Below are 11,805 nucleotides of genomic sequence, written 5' to 3'. Positions count from 1 at the left end.
TGGGTCCACTGGCATCTATTTCCCTGGGGATGACATGCACTGAGCACTGGGAGGGTCTTGGGAGTGGTGAGCTGCCAGAAGTCAAACATTAGCAGTGTATATGGACAGAAAGCTACTGAATGCTTAGGACCTGATCAAATTCTACCTCCATTTCACTGGAGGAGCAGAAGGTTCATCTCTGCTATCAAGGTAACTCTCATGCCCCTTCTCATATCTCCACTGCTCCAAAGAGCAGAATCACCAAGTCTTTCTGGTAAGATAATTGCAGGACTGTTTTGCACACAGGCTGTCTAAGTCACCCTCAAGAATGGCAGAACCATGTTTACTGAGATTTACCAACAGCACCAACAACAGCAAGAACAAAAAGTAATCAAAGGCAAACTGTTGACATTGTTGGTCAAATTTTGACAGAGACAAGCAGCTGAAAACAAGATCCAGCAATAGGAAATTCTGGCTAAATTTCATTTGAAAAGGCACCCACTTCCACCTATCAAATGCCTCAGTTTAGAGCATCCACTGATACTTTCCTTAAGTTCCTTGCCAGCATGAGATCAATCACTATTACTAAGCCCATTTTACACAGAGACTGAGGTGGACAAAGCTGTGACAATACAACCAAAGCTGTGCAAGGATCCGGCAGTGCGCCTGGAACTGCATGTACCCTCTATGGCATTCACCATTACATTGTACTCCAACAAACTTCTCTTATGCTTGTCAAGAACATCAGCATCTTCTCCAAAGAACTGAGTGAACCAAATTACAGGATATTACTTGCAAAGTATGAAGCTTTAAGTAATTTTGGAGTAGGTGACGACAGCATCAGTCCTTCAAATCCGGCTTGACTTGCAGTTGGCCTCTGCATGTGCTCCTGTGTGGGACCTAAACAGAACCTGCTGCTTAAAAAAGTGGGGGGAATCCCGCCCTTTTAGGGGTTTGATCTCATGCCACGAAGTCAATAGAAATCTTTCAGCTGATTTTTAACAAGGATTGGATCAGGCCCCTATTGCTGGCAAGGCACCTTAATTTTCAGGAGTGTGGGTTGCCAGGTCTTAACGTGTGTTTTTTTACAGCGGGTGCCTTGGGGTGAAAGGAGGAGTTCAAAGCAGAACATAACTGTTTCTGCTTGCTAAGTTGATGCTCACTAATAAAACAATGGTCTCCATTGACTATATTTAGCTGCACTGCAGGCTGCCAAAGCCAGTATACATTGCTGTGGGCAGACAAGCAAGGAAGCCTAATATGCAACAGGACTGGGGCAGGGATAAAAGGAACTATATCTGCCCATAACTGACAAGTCAAGCACTGCAGCACTGCGGAACTGGAGCCATATCAATTGTAAGCACTTGTCTATTCAATTTTCAAAAGCTCACTGATCAGATAATTACTGGCGTTTTGAGAACCAAATTGTGCCCCCGGTTAGACCCCTGCAATGTCTCTGAATTCAACGAGGTCACCCAAGGGTAAGTGAGGGCTGAGTTTAGTGCTTAAACACTTTTCAGACATAATTCTAGTTGTAAAACACCTCTCTCCTAAATTATTTGAGATCAAAATATTTCCCTCAGTGTCCTTTTCTGCAGCAATATATTGAAAAATGTCACAGTTACTTACAGTAGATTTCTTTCACAGCCCAGAAAACTTGGATCTGTGAAAATCCCTCAGAAGTTGAGCACATTTTTCCATTCCACAGAGACAGGAATACAAAGATTTTTTTTTTTTTTTAGGTGTATTGTTCTTCCATGTCCCCCCCCAACCCCGCCCTCCCCTCTTCTTTTTAGGTAATATGCTCTTAGAACTCTCTTTATGTGTGATACCTCAGATGCCTCATGTATGCTGGTTTGCTTTGCTTTTGGACAGAAGGGGAGACAAGCTCCACGATAGCCATAGAATATACTAATAGCAAGAAAGTAAACTAAATATAACATGATGCCTCCCAAAGTCATCACTCAGAGTCTTGTAAAAGTTCTTTGGAGAGTAATGAGCATGACGGCACCCAGCATCAGTGCGAGCATCGGCACAGCAAGCAACTTCCTGTTAACTTTCAATAAACTACTCTGAACTGTCTGTGAGGTTGCCTATCTTCGTCTGTCTATGCCACAGAAACACAAATGTGAATACAAACTTCCACGCTTCCTGTGGCCAGAGTCACCCTGACTGAATTTACAGCCCATCAGCTGTCCTGAAACCTCCACTGTGCACTTAGTGGGTGGCACATTGGGATTAAAAAGCATTACTGGGATTAAATGTAGGTTAAGACTATCTGTCTGATTATTTGTGAATCTACTATGTCACTATGCAGACACAAACATGCCAACTATTTCTGAGTGTGCTAAATTTGCATTCATACTGTATAGTTTAGCACACGGTAGCCTGTCTGTAGGGTAAGTGACTTTTCTGTTACTTACTTGTGCTCTACATGCGCACTGCTTTTCTAAGACAGCCAATCAGACCAGTTTTCACTGTGAAGCAAAAAAGAAGTATCCACCATTACATGATTCCACCAGCATTCCTGCTGAGCCCATGCAAGTACTTCTGAACACTCTTTGACTAACTTTGTATGATATTCAGGCTCTCCTGCAGTTCCTGTTTTGCGCATGAATTTGTCTTTGCATTGAGTTCTCTGGTGTATTATTGAAATCTTCAGGGTTATGGCAAGCATGTTTTTTTTAACTGTCTTTTCACAGTGTGTTACTGCTCCTATTTCTGCTCAGTTCTTTCTCCTTTACAGCTGTTGTGTTTATGAAGATGTTGTTTTCTTGCATCCATGAAAAACAGCCTTTCACTGCTCTCCCTTTCTAAACATTAATTAAAATTTCACAGTACTCCTTTAGCCAGTTAGTGGCTTTCATTTATAGGTTCTTCTGCCTTAGAGAAATTTTATTTAAAAAACACACAAAACCCTTCAAGTGATTCCCTACATGTCAGAATCTGTTCTCAACAACCAGAGAAGGGAAAAAGAAAACAGTTTCAGAACAATCCAAAGCCAAGCAAAAGTTGACTAAGAAATTTCAGAAAATAGAAAATATTGGGAAACCTCTGGGTTTTAGGGTCATTTATAAAAGTAAGTGAAGGGGTCACGTATATTTTTCCTTGGGTCTCAATTCTTGTGCAGACTTTCCTATACATACAGCACCCTTGACCAGCGTTTGAGCTAAGCTGTACCACACATGCTGTGGTGAGCCAAGGCTCTGCCCTGGACCTCAGAATTTACACAAGTTAGAAATATTTATGTAAGGATGAGTTAAGGCAGTTCAGAGCACGTGAGAGTGAATTAAGCTGGCCTTGTAAAACAAGACACAATTAGACTGTCGTCTGTTAGATGTTTTTGCTTTGTGCCTTCTGGGCACATTTTTTTTAGCATCATGCAAGGTTGAATGTCCCATTACAGCTAGCAAGCTCGCTCTGCTCAGGAGCAGTCAGATATAAGAGCAGTAGGGTGCCGGCAAGCCCAGACTGGTGTATCGTTAGGAAGCTTTGATAGTGCCTGCTGTGGATGATGTATTTCTCTAGGCTAGTGGCTTTCAATCTGTGGTCATAAGAAGCCCTGGGGTCCTTGGATTACTTCTATGAAGGCTGTGAAAGGTAATTAAGAAAAGTAAACTTATTGTCAAGAGGCTTCAATGCACTATACGACTTCCTTTAGAAAATTTTCAGGGGTCCACAAACGAAAAAAAAAGTTATTCCCATGCATTCAGGATTGTGAGTGGTGAGTGGAGCATCATTGTCCTTCTGTTGCCCTTAGGGACAGGAACGGGCTGCATTTAGTTACTCTTCTAGTAACTAAAATCGTGTTATTTTCCTGTGACACCATTACTCTTTTGAAGGAGATGTGGGACACCCCTTCTCAGCATTTTCTGGTTTCACTTCTGTTCAGGCTTGTGAACTTTCATGCTAAGGAACGATGCAGGGAATAATAAGCCCTTTTATTCCTCAGCAATCTTAAAAATATGAGTTCATTCCCTTTGCGTTTAAATATATTTGTGGAGGTTCACCAGGGGAGGACAGCAGGGGCAAGGCAAGGAGAAAAAAAGGTCTTCTGTGGTCAAGACAGAAAATTTCAAGGCTGGGCACAGCAGCCCACTGTGAGACGTCAGACTCCATGTCTCCCAGGGGGAGCTGGAGAGGAGACAGTTGGGCTACCTGAACCTACAGACCTGGCTTAACAAACCAGCCACAGGCTCCTCTGGCCAGTCCTGTCCAGGCCCTCTGGTGGGCTCATGAACCTCCTCTCCAGCGTACTCTGCAGCTCAGTGCTCCCCATCACCTTTCCTGCCATTACCTTTTTCCTTCCTGTATTCAGGCTCCTTCGTTACGACCCCTGCAACCCCCGTTGCATGCTATGCTCTCACTTCAGATACCTGTCTCTGGGGCTCCTTGTCCCTCCAGCAACCACTGTAATCCTGCCTTTTGTTATGTGGCATCCTTGCCATTTTTGAGGAGAGATGTGGGGGAGTCTGGTCACTCAGCCCCGTGGAGGGAGGTGTCACATGGTTGGAGAGAGGGAGCTCCCAGTGGGTCCCTTCCCCACTCTGGGGAGCAGCAGAGGAGAAGTGGACATCAGGGCACCCAGAGGTGTGCAAGGGCCCCCCAGGGAGCTAACACATATGCTTTTCCTCTCCTCCACCTGCAGTGGCACCACTGCTGCTGCAGGGCCATTACGTGCTGTGTCAGGAGCCATCCTTCAGCCTGTGCATTGTGCATTGCTGACTTGCTGCCTGCTGAGACGATAGGACCTGCTGTGCCCTTCTCTCCTGGCAGAGAGAAGACCACATCTTGGAGTCGTGGAGTAAACAAACACAGAAGGATTCAGCTGTCTGAGAATTACATCTTCAGATCAAGATATGTGTTCGGTGTTGGTTATGCTAACTCGAATTTTTAACAATGATTATGAAAATAAACAGAGGAGGTAGCTGTGTCTCTAGCTGCTGGAGCATTTTGTGATAGAGAAGCAGCCAAGGGGCTCATCAGGTTATGAGGTACATGTGATTACACTTCTATGGGTGTTCACTCCAGGGTTAAGGGAAAAGGATTTTGCAAAGATTGTGAATAAATGCTTTTAAACAAAACCTTTCAAGAGACCTTGTTAAACAGCTGGAGCCATGAGTTCAGTATTTGGAAAGCCTGCTGGCAGTACCTGTCAAGGGGAAAGTTGTTATGGGGTAAGCATGGCATGAAGTGAAATTACACTTCTGAATGGGCTTGTCTCGCAGTAACGAAGAATCTGTCATTTGGGAATAAGTTATAAAAACGAAGGAAGGAGTGGTACTGGAGAGGAACGTTGCAAGTCGATTATTTTTTCAGGTGGCTCCAGGGACAGGTTTGTTCTCTGTTCCCTTGGATAGGCAATGCCCCAGGAGGCCAGACTCAGTTCTTCAATGTCTGCCTCCTCTACTGAGCCGTGCTCGTCATCCAAGAGAGCGGAGACCGGGGCAGCTGGTGACAGGAGCTTGTGCAGGGACGGCTTGTGCTGTGCCCCTGTGAACAAAGTCCGTCAATGGCTGCTGCCATTGTCTGGCATCAGCTCAGGTCCCACTTGCCCATACCACAAAACGCGTAGATTGCAGAGACGAAAAACTTAAGGCAGGCTGCGGGGCAGAGAGCTTAGTCTCTGCCCACCCTCGATTAATGACTCCAAACTTCGAGAGTCTTGCCTGCCTCTCTCCAAAGGCACTGATGACACCTGCACAGTGTGAAGATATTTGGTGAGGAAGGAAAATCTGCTTTAACCAAAAAAATCCCGCCACATCCTGAATGACATGGGTCAGTCCATAATTACTCTCAATAACTCTCAGTGAAGCACAGAGCATGAAGCCCAGCTGCTGGCGGTGGTAAAGTTCGCTCTGACTCAGCAGTTATTAATGTGTTTTCATAAACAAAAATACCCCCTGAAAGTAGTATAATTTCCTGGCTTTTCCCAGGCAGCAGCACAGTGAACTGTTTGGTTGAGCTGGAGGAAAAACTTCCATCTTCCAAGATGTCTGATGTTTTGATGTCTGGTGTTTTGATGCCTGTTTTCATCCCAAGGTGGGACGAAAGGACTGCACTGGAACATCTTTTCGTCTTGCTTTCCCCTCATTCCTGTTTTGTGTGGGTAAGCAGCTGTGACTTTGGTGTATCCAGACAGATAGTTCAGCTCACCAAAATGGGCAGAATTTCTATTTAGCATAAGTTTGAACCAAGTCAAACCTGCCTGAGCTGCCACAAGTACTTGCGTGCCTTTATGGTGAGGCAAGTGGGGACCCCGGGAAGATAGGCACCTGGAGGCAGTCAGCACACTCCGCTTCTCCCCCTGGCTGCTCATTCTCCATCTTTCTCTGTCTCACCCACTGGGGAAGAGCTTTGAATTTTCTGTCAAAAAAATGTGTCATCAAAAACTGAAAGTTGTGGGCAGATATGCACTCTGTAAATTTCTTCTGGTGATGTTGAGCTGACGGGTGGCACTTTTTTTTAAAGAACTTTATGTTCAGCACCAAGGGCTTAGTTGGAAGTGGTATCAGCATGGCAGGTCTGTTAATCAGCTGGGGGCTGATTCCTGACTATGATTTTTAAAATGAAGGTTTGTGGATACTGAAACCTGAAATAGCTGGACTTTAACCTTCTTGTGTCTTGGTCTTGTAGGATAAGAATAATTCTTTGTATGGTCTACTTATTTAGTTGATAGGAATTTGGCAGGAGACTCCGGAACAATAGGATCCTGATCTTCACCAAAGTTTCTAGGAGTTCTCTGTAATTTAAATAAGGCTGTTACTATAAACCCAGTCCACATTGCTGGAAGAAGCAGATATTTGGGCCTTCATAGCACAAATTTCTTTTTCACTCAATTTGAAGTAGAGGATTTCTCTGCATGAAGGTCACAACTTCACTAGTTGTTGTGCTGGGCTTAGAGTTTTCTAGTCTGAATGAAGGAGTCAAAACCACTTCCTTTACAGGCCCTTTATAGGCTTGAAAGAAAGAAAGCTTGCAAGGAATGAAAACATTCACCCACTTGCATTGCCTCATAGTACTTGTTTGGCTGTTACTAAAATATGTAGGATCCCTTCTAACATCTTACTTCCTGCAACCTGTCTTTGATTAAGTGGAAGGTTTGGCCTGGATTTGAAATAAATATCAGGATATGATTTCCAGTGACGTCATCACCTTTGTATTTGTAGGAATAAGTATTTGTCTTTGTCCTCCAAAGGAAATATAGATTACTCCTGCCTCAGGACCAGAGGTCCTGAGGTTCACATCACCAAAAATAAAGTATTAGATTGCATGCTATTGCTAAAGCTGTCTGTGTAGAGACCAACTTTGGAGAGTGCAAAGTCTTTCCACTAAAGATAACATTAGCTGATTTATTTAAGTAGAGGGCTTTGAAGCATGTTTGATAAGTAGAGGAAAGACAAAATTTCCCTGCACAATATATTACTCCATAGACGGGCTCCATACCTGGGATACAGGGCTTGAGCTGCCTGATCCAACACAAACAGTAACTGCCTCAGCAGGAGATCACTGGAAATACTGAACTCCAAACCCATGAATAACTGGAGAAGACAGAAAAATTACCAGAGCTGAGGGCTTTCTTATGATATGTTGATGGCATGTTCACTTTACTGTTCTCGTGTTTTGTACTAAATTCTTTCTTTTGAGCTATTTCACTAGTGTTGAGCTACTAATGGGTAAAAGCATTCTTTAGCTGGAGGAAATGTTATGAAACCACCTGACAGTTGATGTTTCCTCACACATGGCTTCATTACTGTCACGGTTCTCTTACCATTTTAAAGATGATACAGTCAGAACCAGGGAGACTGCCTTCGATCATTTGTCATAATTCTATGCTTGTGTATAACTTATCATGAAAAACGTTCTTTAAAGTATGGTTCCTTGAAGGTGAGTAGAAAAAAGTGCTGAATGACAGTTATGCATGGACATTGCAAGGCAGCTCACAAGTCAAAGTGATTCAGCTTTAAACTAAAACAAATGTCCCACTGACCTGTGTTGCACGGTGGAGCTCTTGGAGTTCCAAGAGTCCAGTGCATAGCAGAAACTCACCAAACAAGTCTGTGCTGTCTCTGCAGAGCAAACACTGTAAGATGATGTTCACTGGTGCCAATAAAGCAGAGGAACGTGCTGCTGGGATATGGCCTTATTGGACCTTTGCAGAGGTCAAGGAAGGCAGGGGTAGCATTCCTGGCCTGATGCTTCTCCAGTATTACTTGCTGACAAAAACTGCACATGAAGAACCCTCCTTCTCTGCTCAAGTGAATCCCACCTCTTGCTGTCCTGCTTTCCACTCTCCCTATCTTTTAGTGGTGTTCTGTTTCTCTTTCATTTCTTGGAACCTGATACCTTAGTGCTGTTCCATGGCTTATTCATTCAGTTGTCTGTCAACATGATTGATACAGTTTATTGCTTGGCTGAGCAGTTGTCCTTTAGAAGTCACCATCAATATCTAAGGACTTCAGAGAAGAAGGGAAGGAGAGAACTTTCCCCCTTGCATTTAGTATTGAGCCATGAGACTTATACCTGTCAATATCTGAACCTTGAAGGGTCCCTAAGATAGATGAAACAGAGTAAAATTTTTGCTCTGTTCTTTGCGCTCTCCACCATCTGTTTGCTATAGTCATCTGTTGTCTCCTGGGACCTAAAACTGTCTATTTTCTTTTTTTTTTCAATGAACATGTTCCGTACCTGGCCGAGGGAATCCAAGTTAGGGCTACAAAATTATGATAATGCAAACTCTGAACCATTACAAAATCTCAAGACATGGCCTGTAGTAAAAGGCTTGCCTGTGTTTTCAGACTGCACTTGCATATTTGGGTGGACCAGGTGAAATATTTATTGGGTAGATCTTCTGTGTTTTCAGACACCGCAGGAAGTAGATCTCAGGGAAAATAGTTTTCAAAATCAGGAGCTCAAGATGACCTGTAAAAATTAAAATGAGACTGCCTCTTAATCTTATTTATACTGTTGTGCTTCCTCTCCCTATCTCCTTCCCACTGATACGACTAGAAGAAGATTTTGAGCTCTTTCTGTAGGTCTGTTGTAGAAGAAGATTCTTAGCTGATGGGAGATTTCCTCCAGCTCTAGCTGGCAAAAGTGCTGTCTCTAAGCCATTGTATAAACCATCTTTCTTAATGTATTAATAAACAGATCTGGAGGCTTTGAGAAGAACTGTAAGTAATACAGATCAAATTCACAACTGCTGAGCTAGAATTAGTGCCCATGTTGCAAGGATGGAATAAAAAACTCAAGCATTTTCTGAGAAAAATTAAGAAGTGGATTTAGTGACTATTGAACAAAAATTACTACCATTCCTGAGTCTGTTTAGCATGTTTTATTAATTTTGAAGAGATCTGTATGATGCAGATGAGTCCAGAATTTGTCAGATCATAAATGTGTGCAATATTTGAAGACGATGTGCTCAGAACCAATTGCTACTTCATCTCCTCCTAGTAATATATGTAATGTGAGCTGCAACTTCTGCAGTTTCTATTGTGCACTCATAGCCTGCTATCTGGGATGTGACCACTGATGGTTCTGGCATGGTTTCTGCAACAACTTAAATCTCTTTATTTGCTTTATGTGTATTACCTGAAGCACTTACAAGATATTTGTCTTCTGATCAGGTTTTGCTGATTTGGCCTGCCTCCCAGAGATCAGCTAACTTATCCAGTATGAAATGGTAAGAAATGTAGTTTGAAGAACTAAAGTTTGAAAATGATTTTTAGGGTTAGCTTGATAGATTTTTTTCTCCTGGCTTGAGCACTTTCTTGAAGCTTTGTAGGAATTTGATCCTGTCAAGTGGAAATAAAAGAAACTGACATGTCTTCTTTTTCCTGATGAAACTGAATGTTAAGTTAAAAAAGAAAAAGGAAAAGAAAGAAAAAGAAAGAAAAGTAAAAAAAAAAAAAGAGGAGATAAAAGCAAAGAGAAGGTTTGCAGAGACTTCTTCTGACTTCCTGATGAGGTTTAAACCATTTATTAAATAGCTATGAAACTGCCTGCCTGACAAAGAGAGAGACAACTTCACTTAAAAACTCACTTCAGTGGGGAAGTGGAGCTCTATGTTAAAAGATCAATAAAAAAGGGAGATATGACATGACAAAAATGGGAGATGGAAGTGAAGGATATTAAGGAAAATAACATGATTGGCAGGACTCAGGGTAAGAAGGACCCTGAGTGTTTTAGGGACAAAGAAATGCTTGCAGTGAAATAGGGCCATTAATAAATGGAGATGGTAAAAGTTTCATAATGATTCTGAAAAGACAGAATGGTCCCAGAGAAGTTCTCCATTAAAGGCGTTTCTATCTGGAAAGAGGCAGAAGAAGGTCCTTGTATGTCTTAAAGATGCTGACATACTTGTCACTGTAAGGAAGAAGACCATTAACTATTTGCAAAAACCTAAGTAGATAACCAGTAGAGCCAGAGTGTGTTTTTCAAAGACCAAAGGCAGATATCTGAAGATATGGTCATTTAATAAATAGGAAATCATTAAAGAAATACCAAAAAACCTGGAAAAGTGTTACATTTTGAAAATTATACTGGTAGGCTGAAAAATACCTATTTGGTAGGGAGTGAAGAGAACTGAGTAAAAACGTAAAAATCAAGCCAAGTTAATGCTATAAAGGAGACTGAAACTAATTGCAAAAGGTTCTTGTAAACACAAACAGACTAAAGAAACCATGTGGTGGGACTACAGTGTGCATTCAGGATGAGAAATACTGAACTTTTAGCATTGTAGCAGTGATGAGCTTCAAAAACTTGAATACTCAGAGGCAAACAACTCAGCATGAGCCCCAAAGCAATATAGGATAAAAAGGCTGGGTGAGACTCAGATGTATAAGTGGGTGTTAGTGCTGTGGCTTTTAGATATATACACAGCATTAGTAAAATCAATCATGTCCTGCAACAGTTCAAAGCTGAACATATGAAGTAAAAAAATCTTGGAGAGGAAAAGATTTGATATACTTGAAATTCAAGAAAAAACTTGGCAGTAGGAAATTTAAAGAGCTTGGTCTGTATTCTCTAGTAAAAAAATACCTTCACAAGAGAAAAGACTTGGTGTGAGAGAGCTCCTTAATTCATCACAGAACAAAAGGTAGACCTATAAGCTGAAGCTGAGCAAGTTCAAATGAAAAAAAAAGATACATTTTTTTAAACATTAATTTTATTAATAGACCAAACAAAGAAGATGGTACCTTCTTCAACTCCTGTCTTCAAATAAAATGTAGATCCTTTCTTGAAGCTGCAAATGCAAAAATTATATTAATCTCAGAATGAATACCTGGATGAAATTAGCTGTGATAACTGGAGTTCCAACCAGACTGATGTCATACAGTATTATTTAAGCCTTTTTGCTGATGTCTGTTTGTAGACTAGTAGAGCATGAAATCCTTCTGCTATCAGCTTCCCTGTTATTGTTGAGGACTGGCTTATTGATAAGAGAGTGCAGAGGAAAAGGTAAACCTGATAAGTGTAGGAGTGGTAGAAACAGGAATTATTTGGAGATTTACTTTCTAGACCATTTATTTCTTTGTGCGTATAGAAAATGCTTGTCTCTGAAGTGGACTGAAAGACACTGAACTCTACCTTTCAATTTCAAAATGAACTGCACAGCTTATCCAGGTTCAGCGCTTTAGGTCAAATTTGAATTTAGGTTGTTGTAATGGCTAATTCTTTTAAGATGTTGGTTTCTGTTTGAAAGACTTTCACAGCTTTTAACTTTGAATCGATTTTTAGTTTGGGTTGTTTTAGTAATCTACTGAAAGAGCAAAGAAGTTTTTGCTGAATGCTATTCTGGCTTAATTTTCTCCAACAATAACTGCT

The sequence above is a fragment of the Dromaius novaehollandiae genome, chromosome Z (genome assembly GCF_036370855.1).
Source record: "Dromaius novaehollandiae isolate bDroNov1 chromosome Z, bDroNov1.hap1, whole genome shotgun sequence".
In the NCBI taxonomy this organism is placed as follows: domain Eukaryota; kingdom Metazoa; phylum Chordata; class Aves; order Casuariiformes; family Dromaiidae; genus Dromaius; species Dromaius novaehollandiae.
The sequence above is the reverse complement of the archived record's forward strand: the minus strand, read 5'-3'. Positions refer to the sequence as shown.